The following is a 13,555-nucleotide window of genomic DNA, read 5'->3' on the forward strand; positions in this document are numbered from 1 at the left end:
CTTAAACATTTTGTAAGGCATGATGTTAATACTAGCCCTTAAATCAGCTAATGCATGACTTATATCTAAACTACCGATTAAGCAAGGGATTGTAAAACTCCCTGGATCTTTCAATTTGTGGGGTAGCTTATTCTGTAGAATAGTTGAGCAGACTGCGTTTAGCTCTACATGCGATGCTTTGTCCAACTTCCGCTTTTTTACTAAAAGCTTTTTTAAAAATTTCATTGCATTCGGCATCTGCGAAAGAGCTTCAATAAACGGTAAGTTAATATGTAATTTTTTCAAAAGTTTAAGGAATTTACCGAATTGTTCATCTGAGCGGCCTTTCCTTGTCGCATTAGGATATGGGACACGAGGTTTATATTCTTCATTCATCGTTTTGTTATGACTTACCTCACTTTCACCTTTGCTCACCACAGTTTCTTGCATCAATTCTAGCTCAGGCGCAATGAATCCTTCCTTATCTTGAGTACTAATTGCGTTGAGGTGTTCCCTTGGGTTAGGTTCAGTATTACTTGGTAAGCTACCTTGTGGTCGTTCGGAGATTAGTTTGGGTAGCTGGCCTATCTGAGTTTCAAGTCCTTGGATTGATGCTTGTTGATTTTTAAGTGCTGTCTCGGTATTTTGGAAATGGGTTTTTGACACTGATATGAATTTTGAGAGCATCTTCTCAAGTTTCAATTTCTTCTCTTGTTGATAAGGTGGCTGTTGAGGATTTTGTGGCTTTTGATTCCCTTGACCACCTCGAGAGAAATTGGGATGGTTCCGCAAACCTACATTGTAAGTATATTATTGTATGGGTTATTTTGAGATATAAAGTTATTGTTACCCATATAGTTGACTTGTTCCTCTTCGGTTGTATGATTGAAGGATTGATATTCTATATGCACACCTCCTCCACTTGAATCACACCTCATTACCGGATGTACCTGCATAGAACTAAGAAAACCATCAATCTTTTTATTGAGAAGTTCTACCTGATTTGACAGCATAGTAACTGAGTCGATGTTATAAACGCCGACTGTTTTTGTTGGCTTAGTCCTCATGACTTTCCACTGATAATTATTTAGTGACATTTCTTTAATGAATTCATAAGCCTCTTCAGGTGTTTTGTTGTTAATGGTTCCTCCAGCAGCTACGTCAATCAACTGTCTTGTTGAGGGATTCACTCCATTGTAAAACATTTGAACTTGTAGCCATAGAGGTAAGCTATGGTGAGGGCACCTTCGCAATAAATCCTTGTATCTCTCCCATGCATCGTAAAGTGTTTCGAAGTCCATCTGCACAAAAGAAGAAATACCATTACGTAACTTAGCCGTTTTAGCTGGCGAAAAATATTTTGGTAGAAATTATTCGGTCATTTATTCCCAAGTAGTGATGGACTCTCGTGGTAACGAGTTCAACCATTGTTTATCTTTGTTTCTCAGTGAGAAAGGGAACAACTGAAGGCGAATGGCATCATCAAAAACGCCATCAATTTTGAAAGTGTCTCAAAACTCTAGAAAATTTGCCAAGTGAGTGTTAGGATCCTCATCCTGCAAACCATCAAACTGAACAAACTGTTGTATCATCTGAATTTTGTTAGGTTTCAGTTCGAAATTATTTGCAGCAATAGCAGGTCTAACTATACTAGATTCAGTTCCTATTAAAGAAGGTTTAGCATAGTCATACATAGTGCGTGGAGTAGGACTTTGATTATCCGTAATTGCAAGAGGTAGCTGATTGCCTTGGTTTTCAGCCATCTATTCTGTTGGCGGTTGAGTATCGTCTTCTTGCTCATTTTCTTAAGCTGCGCCTTATTTCTCTTTGGTTTCTACGAACTGTGCATCGATTCCTTCGTCAAAAAGTAATGGTCCTGACTAGGAAAACCTGCTAAGAGAAAGAAAAAGTAAATTAATTAGTAATAATAATAATAATAATAATAATAAAATTAAATTGCAAGAAAAATAAATGGCTAAAGTAGTAAAAATTTAGCGATCCTAATATTTTAGTTCCCCGGCAACGGTGCCAAAAACTCAATCGCGTGGTTTCGTGACAGGTTTTAATATTTATAATTACTCGTTCTTGAACTAACTATTATCGCGATGTAGGCAAGTGTACCTATCGAACAGTACTATAGTTTTAGCAAGACCGAATTGTCGAACCCAAAGGAACTAAAAGTACTAGTAATGACTGTCTTTTTATTATCTAGCCTAAGAATAATGGGGTTTTGTTTTAATTAACTAATTATCTAAACTAAGAACGCACAGAGAAAAGAATTGGGGAATTGCTTTTGGGAAAATTGATTGACTTGAGACAACACCTAAGGAAAAATCCACCTAGACTTTACTTGTTATTCGACTCAATCGCATTTATTTATTCATTCAACTTGTTTCGTAGAGATCCCTAAGTTATGTTATTATCCCTATTCAAGACTAATAACGTCTAATCCCTAGATTGAATAACCAAGACTTTTCTCTAATTACCACTCTAAGGTTGCATTAACTCGATTTATGGATCCCCTTATTAGGTTTCACCCTAATCTGGCAAATCTTGTCACCCTATTTCTAGGCGCGCAATCAACTCCGCTTAATTATGACAAAAGTACTCTTAGACAGGGTCTATTCCTCCTCTGAATAAGAGCATCTCTTGAATCAGTATCCTGGGATATCAAAACAAGAATTAAGAACACATAATTAAGAACAAGTCAAATATTTATCATACGATTCAGAAAATAATAACAAGATTCATCTTAGGTTTCATTCCTCTTAGGTATTTAGGGGATTTAGTTTATAACTAAATAAGAAAACATCTCCGAAGAATAAAGAATACAAAACATAAAGAAAAACCAAAACTCCTGAAGGGAAATTGAGGAGAGATCTTCAGTCTTGATGATGAATCCGGCTTTTGAGATGGATCAATGGGCTTCCTTGGGGTAATTCCTTACCCCTTATTCTCCGCGTCCCTTTTTCTCCTCTTCTAGGGTGTATTTATAGGCTTTGGACTGCCTAGAAGCCCTCAAAAGTGGCCTTTTTTGAATTGGACTTAGCTTGGGCTCGGCAGGGACATGCTCATGTGACACGCCCGTGTACGATTACTTCAGGCCGTGTTTGAGCCTGTTAGAATGGCACGGGCGTGTGTTATGCCCGTGTGAATCGTGCTCCAATTCTGTTAGATTGACACGGTCATGTGGTCTGCCCGTGTAAAGTGGTCCAGGCCGTGTTGATTTCATACTTTGGCCCATTTTCTCCGTTTTTGGCTCGTTTCTCATTCCTTTCACTCTCCTATGCTCTCCTAAGTGTAAAACATGAAATTAAAACATTAGGAGCATCGAATTCACCAATTCTAATAGAAAATCATCCATAAAATACGTTAAACATGGGGGAAAAATATGTATAAATTACGGTTTATCAACAACCATTGCTGTGATTACAACCAGCAATGTATCCAATTCTCTTGAATCAACCCGTAAAATCTCACCATCTGGGCACTTCAATTCAATATACTTGCTACCACAATTTACAATTACATTATGCAGGGCTAACCAATCTATACCAAGTGTTACATCAAACTCATAAAATGGCAGTAACATAAGGTTAGCCGGAAAACAATGACCCTGAATCGTCAAAGGACAATTCTTACAGACTTTATCAACCAGGACTGACTTGCCTAATGGGTTCGACACTTTGATAATAAATTTCGTAGGTTCAATGGATGTATTCATACTAGCCAGCAATCCTCATACAAATGTATGAATGCGTCGATCTCGGATCAATTAAGGTAACAACACAAGTATTAAAAAGAGAAAAAGTACCCGTGATGGCGTCAAGAGCAGAGGCTTTTTTTAGCGCGTATTGCATACATTCTTACCGAGGCTTGAGCCTCTAATTTTGAAATGTCTTTGATCACAACCCGACTGCCATTAGCACTTCCAGCATATCTCGGAGGTCTACCTCGTGAAATAGGAGCACTCAATTTCGGGGCTACTTCTACCTCATTATCGATTCGCTCTGGGCAGTCTCTAAAGAAGTGGTCAAGAGAACCACATCTATAGCACACACCGCTCTTCGTCCGGCACTCTCCGAAGTGAAATTTATTGCAGCTTTTACACTTTGGCTTTTGGTCATCTACACTCCCCACACTAGTCACCATCGAGGAGGAAGACTTCTGATTATGTCGTTTGGAGCCTCTCGCATTTCTGGTTATTTCTGATTACTTGTCTGAATCTAGAAATGTATCAAGCAGTCACGAAGGAGAGGCTAAAGAAGCCTTTTTCCAAATGATGAATGAATGGTTCTCGCAATTTGTTAGAATCAATCCGACTGCTCAACAACCTCCACCCCACCTAATCCCCAACCTATTCCTGTAGCTCATTAAGTTGTGGAACTTCAATGACTGAATAAGCTATCAGTAGATAAAATTTGAAAATATGGGGCTGAAGAGTACAAAGCTACTGTTGATGATGATCCCGAGCGAGCTGAATTTTGGCTTGAAAACACTATTCAGGTATTTGATGAACTGTTGAGCTGAGTGTTTGAAAAGTGCTATTTCATTATTGAGGGACACTACGTATTAATGGTGGAATACCCTAGTATTAGTGGTACCAAGAGAAAGAGTGACCTGGGAATTCTTTCAGATTTAGTTCCAAAAGAAATATATAAGTCAGTAGTTTCTTGATCAAAAGCATCAAGAGTTTCTAGAATTGAAACAGGGTCGTATGATTGTGACCGAGTATGAAAGAGAATTTGTAAGATTGAGTAAGTATACTCAAGAGTATATTTCTACTAAAGAAAACATGTGCAAGCGGTTCGTTGATGGGTTGAATGAGGATATTAAACTTCTAGTCGAAATTCTAGAATTGAGAGAATCTATTGTCCTGGTTGATAGAGCTTGCAAAGTCGAGGACATAGAAAAGAAAAGAGAAAAGCAAATTCAGAGGCTAGAGATTCGAGAAAAAGACCGATGAATAAGCCATATAAATCTTTGGCACAGAAATCCAAAGATTTCTTCACTCGTCCAAATGCTTCAATCGTGTATTCGAGCAGAGATCGTGGAAAACAATACTAAAGCCTTAAAGCTCAAGCTACATCAGTATCGAGTGTTGGCAGTGTGAGAAACAATAAACCCGAGTGTCAACATTGTGGGAGGCGACATTTTTGGGAATTGTAACAACCCGTTTTTGGGACAATAAATTTGAAGTAGAAATATTTATTTTATTATTCCTTTAAGGTCCACAGCATGATAGAATAATTGTGTGAAAATTTCGTTAAGAAATTTTATCGATTGAGTGCTCAATTTGACTAGAAGGACTAAATTGCAATAGGTGCAAAACTTGAATTCTATAATTTAAAGGTGTCTAATTGTTATGAAATTTTAATTAGAGGTCCTTAAATGGAAATTAGACCATTATACCTTAGGATGGACAAAAATGGACATGGTTAGGTGAAATTTCAAAGTTATGCATTAAGGGTATTTTAGTAATTTGGCTAATAAGGACAAAATTAACTAAATAAAAGATGTCCATCTTCTCAATTTCATCCCCCCATTGCCAAAATTCACAAGGAGTCCATAGCTAGGGTTTTGGCCACTTTCAAGCTCGATTGTAAGTCCGTTCTTGCCCTATTTTTAATGATTTCTATGTTTTTGAAGTTGTCTTAACCTAATCTAGCCTTTCCAAGGACTAACTTGAAGAAGGATTAAAGTCTAAAATTTGACCAATGTTGAATATGCTTGTATTTTGATGTTTGATGCTAGAAAATGCATGTTTTTGTTTGTTAAACGACTTTTGTAAAGTGATTTTGGGTAAAAACGTCAAATAGGGGCTTATTTGTAAAAATCTATCAAATGTGTAGAAAAGTGTGAATAAATGAAAAATGTGGGCTGTTATGAGTACAAAAAACAATCGGCTAGGCTTGGGTTGTGATGAAATTGAGTGAAATTCATTTTACGAGCCTAGGGACTAAATTGTAAAATGTTGAAAAGTTAGGGGAAAAATGTAAATTTTTCCATAATGTGTTTTTGGGCTTGATAAACTGTAATTTTTACATATTTTTACCCCATGCCTAACACATTTACGGATGGTTTCTCCTTAGATTTGGTGAATTCGATGCTCTTATTCCTTTAATTTCATGTTTTATACTTAGGAGAGCATATGAGAGTAAAAAGAGCGAGAAACGGGCCGAAAACGGAGAAAATGGACCCACATGGGAAAACAACACGGCCTAGACTTCCTCACACAAGTGTGTCACATGGCCATGTCAATTTGGCAGGATCGAAGCACGACTTACACGGGTATATCACAGGCCAGTGCCCATTTAACAGCCTTGACCACGACCTTCAGTAATCACACACGAGCATGTCCCTGCCGAACCCAAGTTTAGTCCAATTCAAAAAAGGCCAATTTTGAGGGCTCTGAGGCATTCCAAGGCCTATTTAAAACACTTGAGGAGGCACTTAGGAGGGGGACGCAGAGGAGGAAGCAAAGAATTACTCAAGGAAAGCCAGTTGATCCATCTCAAGAGCCGGATTCATCATCAAGACTGGAGATCTCCCTTCAAGTTCCTTCAGGAGTTTTCGGTTTTCTTATGTTTTGTTATCTTTATGCTTTTGAGATGTTTTCTTTCATAAGTATGAACTAAACCCCTAAATACCATAGGGGAATGAAACTTAAGACAGATCTTGTTATTATTATCTGAATTGTATGATAAATATTTGACTTGTTCTTAATTATGTGTTCTTAATTCTTGTTTTGATATTCCAGGATATTGATTCAAGTTAAGCTCTTATTCAGAGGAGGAATAAACCCTGTCTAAGAGTAAATTTGTCATATTTAAGCGGAGTTGATTGCGCGCCTAGAGATAGGGTGACAAGATTTTGTTGGATTAGGGTGAAACCTAATAAGGGAATCCATAGATCGAGTTAATGCAATTCTAGGGTGTTAATTAAAAAGAGATTTCAATTATTCAACCTAGGGTTAGACGTTATTAGTCTCAAGAGAGATAATAATATAACTTAGGGGTTTCTACGGATCAAGTGAAATGAATAAATCGTCTGATTCAGAGTCAAATAACAAGTGAAGTCTAGGTAGATTTGTCCTTAGGTATTATCTCAATCAATCAAATTTTCCCCAAAAGTATTTTCCCAAGTTTTTCTTTCTGTGCATTCTTAGTTAGTAATTAGTTTAGACAACCAAACCTCTTAAATTTTAGGCTAGACAATAAAAAGGAAGTAAATACTAGTACTCGTAGTTCTTTTGGGTTCGACAATCCGGTCTTGTTGAACTATACTACTATTCGATAGGTACACTTGCCTTAATCGTGATAATAAGTTAGTCTCAAGAACGTTTCATTTATAAATTTTAAAACACATTATTTAATATCACGCATCAAGTTTTTGGCGCCATTGTCGGGAACTAGGATATTAGGAAAACTCAATTTTTATTACTTTAGCCACTTTACTTTTATTAAAATTTAAATTTTTATTCTCTTTTCTAATTTTTCTCTTATTTCCTTCTGACAGGTTTTTCTAGTTTATGACCAGAAGAAACCATCAGGACCACTACTTTTTGACGGTGAGATCGAGTACAGTTCGCAGAATCTAGAGAGAAATAAGATGAAGCCTACGATACACAGAGGACGAGAAAGAGGACGATACTTCAACCACAATCGATGAGATGACTGAAAACCAAGAAAATTCGCTACCTCCTGCGATTGCTACTAATCCAGTAAATCAGAATCCTGCTCCACGCACTATGTATGATTATGCTAAACCTAATTTAACAGGAACTGAGTCAAGTATAGTTAGACCTACTATTGCTGCAAATAATTTTGAACTGAAACCTAACACAATTCAAATGATACAACAGTTTGTTCAGTTTGATGGTTTGCAGGACGAGGATCCCAACGCTCACTTGGCAAATTTCCTAGAAGTTTGAGATACCTTTAAAATTAATGTCGTTTCTGATGACGTCATTCGCCTTCGGTTGTTTCCCTTTTCATTAAGTAATAAGGCTAAACAATGGTTGAACTCGTTGCCATGGGGGTCAATCACTACTTGGGAACAAATGACCGAGAAGTTTTTATTAAAATATTTCCCGCCAACTAAAACGGCTAAATTACATAATGATATCTCTTCCTTTCTGCAGATGGATTTAGAAACACTCTACGATGCATGGGAGAGATACAAAGACCTCTTGAGAAAGTGCCCTCACCATGGTTACCGCTTTGGCTACAAGTTCAAACGTTTCATAATGGCCTAAATCCTTCGAATCGATAGATGATTGATGCAACCCCTAGAGGAACTATCAATAATAAGACACCTGAAGCGGCTAACGAATTTATTGATGAGATGCCACTGAATAACTATCAGTGGCAAGTTATGAGAACAAAGCCGGCAACAGCAGCTGGTGTTTTCAACCTCGATACGGTTACTATGCTATCTAACCAAGTAGAACTCTTAAATAAAAACATTGACGGTTTGTGTGGTTCTACTCAGGTACATCCAGTGCTGAGGTGCGATTCGAATGGAGGAAGAGCATGCACAGAATATCAACCATTCAATCCTAGCATCGAGGAGGAACAAGTCCAATATATGGGTAACAATAACTCTAGACCCTAAAATAACCCGTATAGTAACACTTATAATGCAGGTTGGAGGAACCATCCCAATTTCTCATTGGGTGGTCAAGGAAATCAAAGGCTACAACATCCTCCGGGTTTTTAACAACCACCTTACCAGCAAGAAAAGAAGCTGAACCTTGAGGAGATGTTAACAAAATTCATTTCAGTTTCAGAAACTCGTTTCCAGAATACTGAGATAGTTCTTAAGAATCTACAAGCGTCGATCCAAGGGCTCAAAACTCAGGTAGGTCAGCTCACTAAATTGATATCTGAAAGTCCAATAGGAAATCTACCAAGTAACACTGAACCCAACCCAAAAGAGCACGTGAAAGCAGTTACACTAAGGAGTGGGAAAGTGTTAGCTGAATCTGAAAAGAAGCCACCGCAAGAAGCTGACAGAAAGGAGGTCAAACCCAGAAACAATGACAACCTAATGCCAAAAGAATATAAACCACCAATCCCATACCCAGCAAAGTTGAAGAAAGACCGTATGGATGCACAATTTAGTAAATTTCTTGAACTTTTTAAACAACTGCATATTAACTTACCTTTTGTTGAAGCTATATCGCAGATGCCTACATATGCAAAATTCTTAAAAGAGCTTCTAACAAACAAAAGGAAGTTTGAAGACTTATCTAAAGTGGAACTTAATAATGAGTGCTCAGCCATACTCCATAATAAATTGCCAACCAAACTGAAAGATCCATGAAGTTTTACTATTCCCTACTTAATCGGTAGTTTGAATGTTGATAAAGCACTAGCTAATTTAGGCGTCAGCATTAATTTGATGCCATATAAAATGTTTAAACAAATTGGTCTTAGAGAACCTAAACCCACTAGGATGAGAATTCAATTAGCTGATAGATCTGTTAAATATCCTAGGGCAATTATAGAGGACGTACTTGTAAAAGCAGATAAATTTATATTCCCTGTTAATTTCGTTGTGCTTGACATGGATAAAGATGTTGAGGTGCCTTTAATTTTAGGTCGGCCATTTTTAGCCACTGCTAGAGTTGTAATTGATGTGGGTGATGGTAAATTGGTACTTAGAGTAGGTGACAGAGAGATTATCTTTAAAATTTTTGATGTCATGATATTTTCTAGAGAACATGATGACTCATGTTATTTTATCAACTTTATTGATCATGCTACTCAAGATTCTTTTCAGGAAATCATACACAAGGACACGATGGAACTGTGTCTCGCCCAAGGAGAGGGGATGGATGATGATTCTGAAATAGGAATCGAACTAAACTTGTAACGCCCCCACGCCCGAAACCGTCGCCAGAGTCGAGCTTGAGGAGTTACCGAACATGATTTTTCAAATTAAGAACTTCAAATCTTTTGTTTCTACATTCACAGCTTTCTAGCTACTCACGTCACAGTTACAAGAAAAATCATATCTCAATTTACGAAACTCAAAATCAAAATCCGTAAATTTTCCCTAAATCTAGACTCATATATCTATTTACTAATGTTTTTCTAGAATTTTTGGTTGGGCCAATTAGTACATTTTATTAGTTAAAGTCTCCCCTGTTTCATGGTTCGACTGCTCAGACATCTGTGTATTACGAATCAGATATCTCTCTATACAGAATTTCAATGACTATGAGGTTTGTTTCTATTAAAACTAGACTCAATAAGAAATCTTTAAATATAAAGAATGACTTCTAATTATTTTTTACAATTTATTATGAATTTTAAAGTCAGAATGTAAGATCCAGAAATCACTCGCCCTGTTTCACAAGGTTTCAAATATCTCATAAAGTATAATTTATATGCCTGTTTTTTTTATCCGTATGAAAACAGACTCATTAAGATTAAATTTTATAACTTGCTCATCATTTAACTCCATTTATACTATTTTTAGTGATTTTTCAAATTCATGTCATTGTTGACAATATTTTGTTTTAAGGCAAATTTCATCTTTCCATGAGTTGTTATGAACTAGATAACCTATTAAACTTCCATGATATCAAACATGATCTAAATTTAACCATCACCATGACTTATCAATATCAAACATCTTCTCAACCAATCATGGCCATATCATAAAATTATTTACACAAAATAAATATATTGCTATACATGCCATACTTAAGTTTTACAAGCCATTTACCCGGATGAAAGTCCTTTGGATAGTGTGATCGAACCTTCGACCCGTCCCGATTCCCGAGTGGCTTGTTCAAAACTACAGTAAATAAAGAGGAGGAGTAAGCATAAATGCTTAGTAAGTTCATATGTAAATAACAAGTAACATAACAATACAAATATACCAAACAACTTTAGCATGGTATCACCAAAACATATATCATATTTCTAAACATCATTCATCATCTTACTACCTTATCGTTGTTGTATCTATTATAAACCAGAGGGTTAAGAACATACCTGTCCAAAGTGTCCATTTCACAACACTTACCAAAACGTCGCTTGCATCTTAAGTGTTCTTTCATTTCACCAGAAATTTCACCCGTTGAACACATCGGAATACAACTCGGATACACGGATAATTTGCACATAAGTGCCTCATATATAATCAAGAAATCATGTAACCCACCCCTAAGTGAACTTGGACTCAACTCAATGAGCTCGGGCGTTCGCATCCATAAGTGAACTCGGACTCAACTCAACGAGTTCGGATGCCTAGTTACATTTCAGGAACTCAGACTCAACTCAACGAGTTCGGACATTCGCATCCATAAGTGAACTCGGACTCAACTCAACGAGTTTTGATGCTCAACCATCCTAGTGACATGTCACTTGTATCCTAATCTATTCCTAAGGTTCAAGCGGGCTTTTTCCTCGATCTCACATTGCAGTCTTCCATGGAATATCTAATCGATACTCGGTAGCAATTCATATTTATCAAGTAGTAAACATAATTTGCATATTACTCAACATTAACCACAAAGCATAATATTTCACGATAAAAAAATTAGCATATCATATAATTAACATCAATAACTTAAAAATAACAATTATGCTACATTATTTACACATGAACTTACCTCGTATGCGAAAATTACTACTTTTACCATTTCGTCCACAACTTGGTATTTTTCCCTTTTAGCCCGAATTTCAGTTTTCCTTGGTCTATCATTTAAAATATAGTCTAATTAGGACTCATATTATTCAAATTGACCCAAAACCATATTTTTGCAAAATTACAGTTTTGCCCCTAAATTTTGCATATTTACACTTTTTCCCCAAAGCTCGTAAATTAGACTTCAGCCTATTTTTTTATGGTTTATGACATGCTGATCATTTTTCCCTTCTATGGAAACAGCAAATTCTCACTCTATCATGTACTTATGACTATTAGGTATTTTTACCAATTGAGCCCTTTTGCTCGTTTTCACTTAAAACCGAGTAGTACAAGTTGTCTAATATAATTTAAAATCTCATATTCTATCATAAAACACCAAAATACACAAATTTCACCTATGGGTATTTTTCCAAATATGAACCCTAGGTTGAATTATTGCTAGCATAAGCTTAATCGAGCTACCGGGACTCCAAAAACGTAAAAATCGTTAAAAACGAGGCTAGAACGGACTTACAATTGAGCTTGGAAGCTTGAAAAACCCTAGCCATGGTTTCTCATTGCTATATTCGGCCATGGGGTTGAAGATGAGCAAAATTTGCTTTTAATTTTGTATTTTAATTCATTTTACCCCTAAATGACCAAAATGCCCTTACTACTAAACTTTCCAAAAATTCCATCCATGTCCAATTTTTGTCCATAGACTTATAAATTGATAAAATTGCTATTTAAGACCTCCTAATTAATATTTCAAAACAATTTCATACTAGAAACTTCTAGAATGCAAGTTTTACAAATTATTCGATTTAGTCCCTAATTTCAATTTAAGCACTTTATGCATAAAATTTCTTCACGAAATTTTCACACAATCATGCAATCATATCATAGACCTCAAAATAATCATAAAATAATTATTTCTATCTCAGATTTTGTGATAACGAAACCGCTATTCCGACTAGGCCCAAAATCAGGATATTACAACTCTCCCCCCCTTTAGGGATTTTCGTCCCCGAAAATCTTACCAGAAAAGTGGTCTTCACTTAGATTCCTCAATTTCATATTCGGTGCTGAAGAAATTTCACTCAGGAGGTGCCTCCAATATATCTCATTAATTTCTCATATATTCTGAAAGTTTACGAACTCATCTCTTAATTGTTCTTAAATTTTCAACCCTTCTCCGTTTCCCTTGTCATCTTGACATAAAACCAGATCTCAATTTGGTTAATGGAGACTAGAATCCCAAGAAATTAAACAATAAAAAAGACCTGAAATTCCATGAATCTGATGAGTAGGAATTCATTCAATACCGATATGATTTATAGATCTCGCCAAACATTTAACAATAGGATACATCACATTTTCGTCTTTCCGCCATGGAAATAATTCTGATATGGCCTCAAGAATAATCCTTCTCATTTCCATCCCAATATCAACACTGGCAAGGATAATTTTGATAGATTTCAATGCTCGGCTTTAACCCCTTTAACAACTCCGATTTTATGTACCATCGAAAGCTCTAAACTATCACATTACCTCACTGTCTTGAAACACATCACAATTCATACAACGGTACATTACAGAAAGTCAGGAAGTCTTTACGCAATGTAGACTAGTCTAGTTCAGATGCTTCAGTTACCAATATTCTCATCTATCCAAACTTTGTCAACATGTAATAAACTTTTCAGCTTTCACAAGACGAAAACCTTATCATTCGTAGTGACTTTAACTAATATCCAACTCTTTCTAATAAATATACACTTCTCGCTCGGACTATTTACTCTTTTATCAAGACAAAATGAAATTATATTATCGGACTTGAGAGAAATAATCCGACATAATTGTCACATGAAATCTTTCAAATAAATAATTCACCATACGATCAAACTCGCTTTTATCACCTATGCCTTTCTCG

At 36.2% G+C, this 13,555-nt stretch overlaps 2 non-coding genes across 2 annotated transcripts; one reads left to right on the forward strand and one right to left on the reverse strand.

The window, feature by feature from the left end:
* The first annotated feature begins 1,206 nt into the window (after window positions 1-1,206).
* LOC128280147 (small nucleolar RNA R71) lies at window positions 1,207-1,313 on the forward strand. Its single transcript, XR_008270329.1, has one exon. It is a non-coding gene; the product is annotated as a small nucleolar RNA R71 (small nucleolar RNA).
* A 6,775-nt stretch (window positions 1,314-8,088) lies between these two features.
* On the reverse strand, window positions 8,089-8,196 carry LOC128280172 (small nucleolar RNA R71). The gene has a single exon (XR_008270352.1). It is a non-coding gene; the product is annotated as a small nucleolar RNA R71 (small nucleolar RNA).
* Window positions 8,197-13,555: the final 5,359 nt, after the last annotated feature.

Source organism: Gossypium arboreum, chromosome 8 (genome assembly GCF_025698485.1).
Source record: "Gossypium arboreum isolate Shixiya-1 chromosome 8, ASM2569848v2, whole genome shotgun sequence".
In the NCBI taxonomy this organism is placed as follows: domain Eukaryota; kingdom Viridiplantae; phylum Streptophyta; class Magnoliopsida; order Malvales; family Malvaceae; genus Gossypium; species Gossypium arboreum.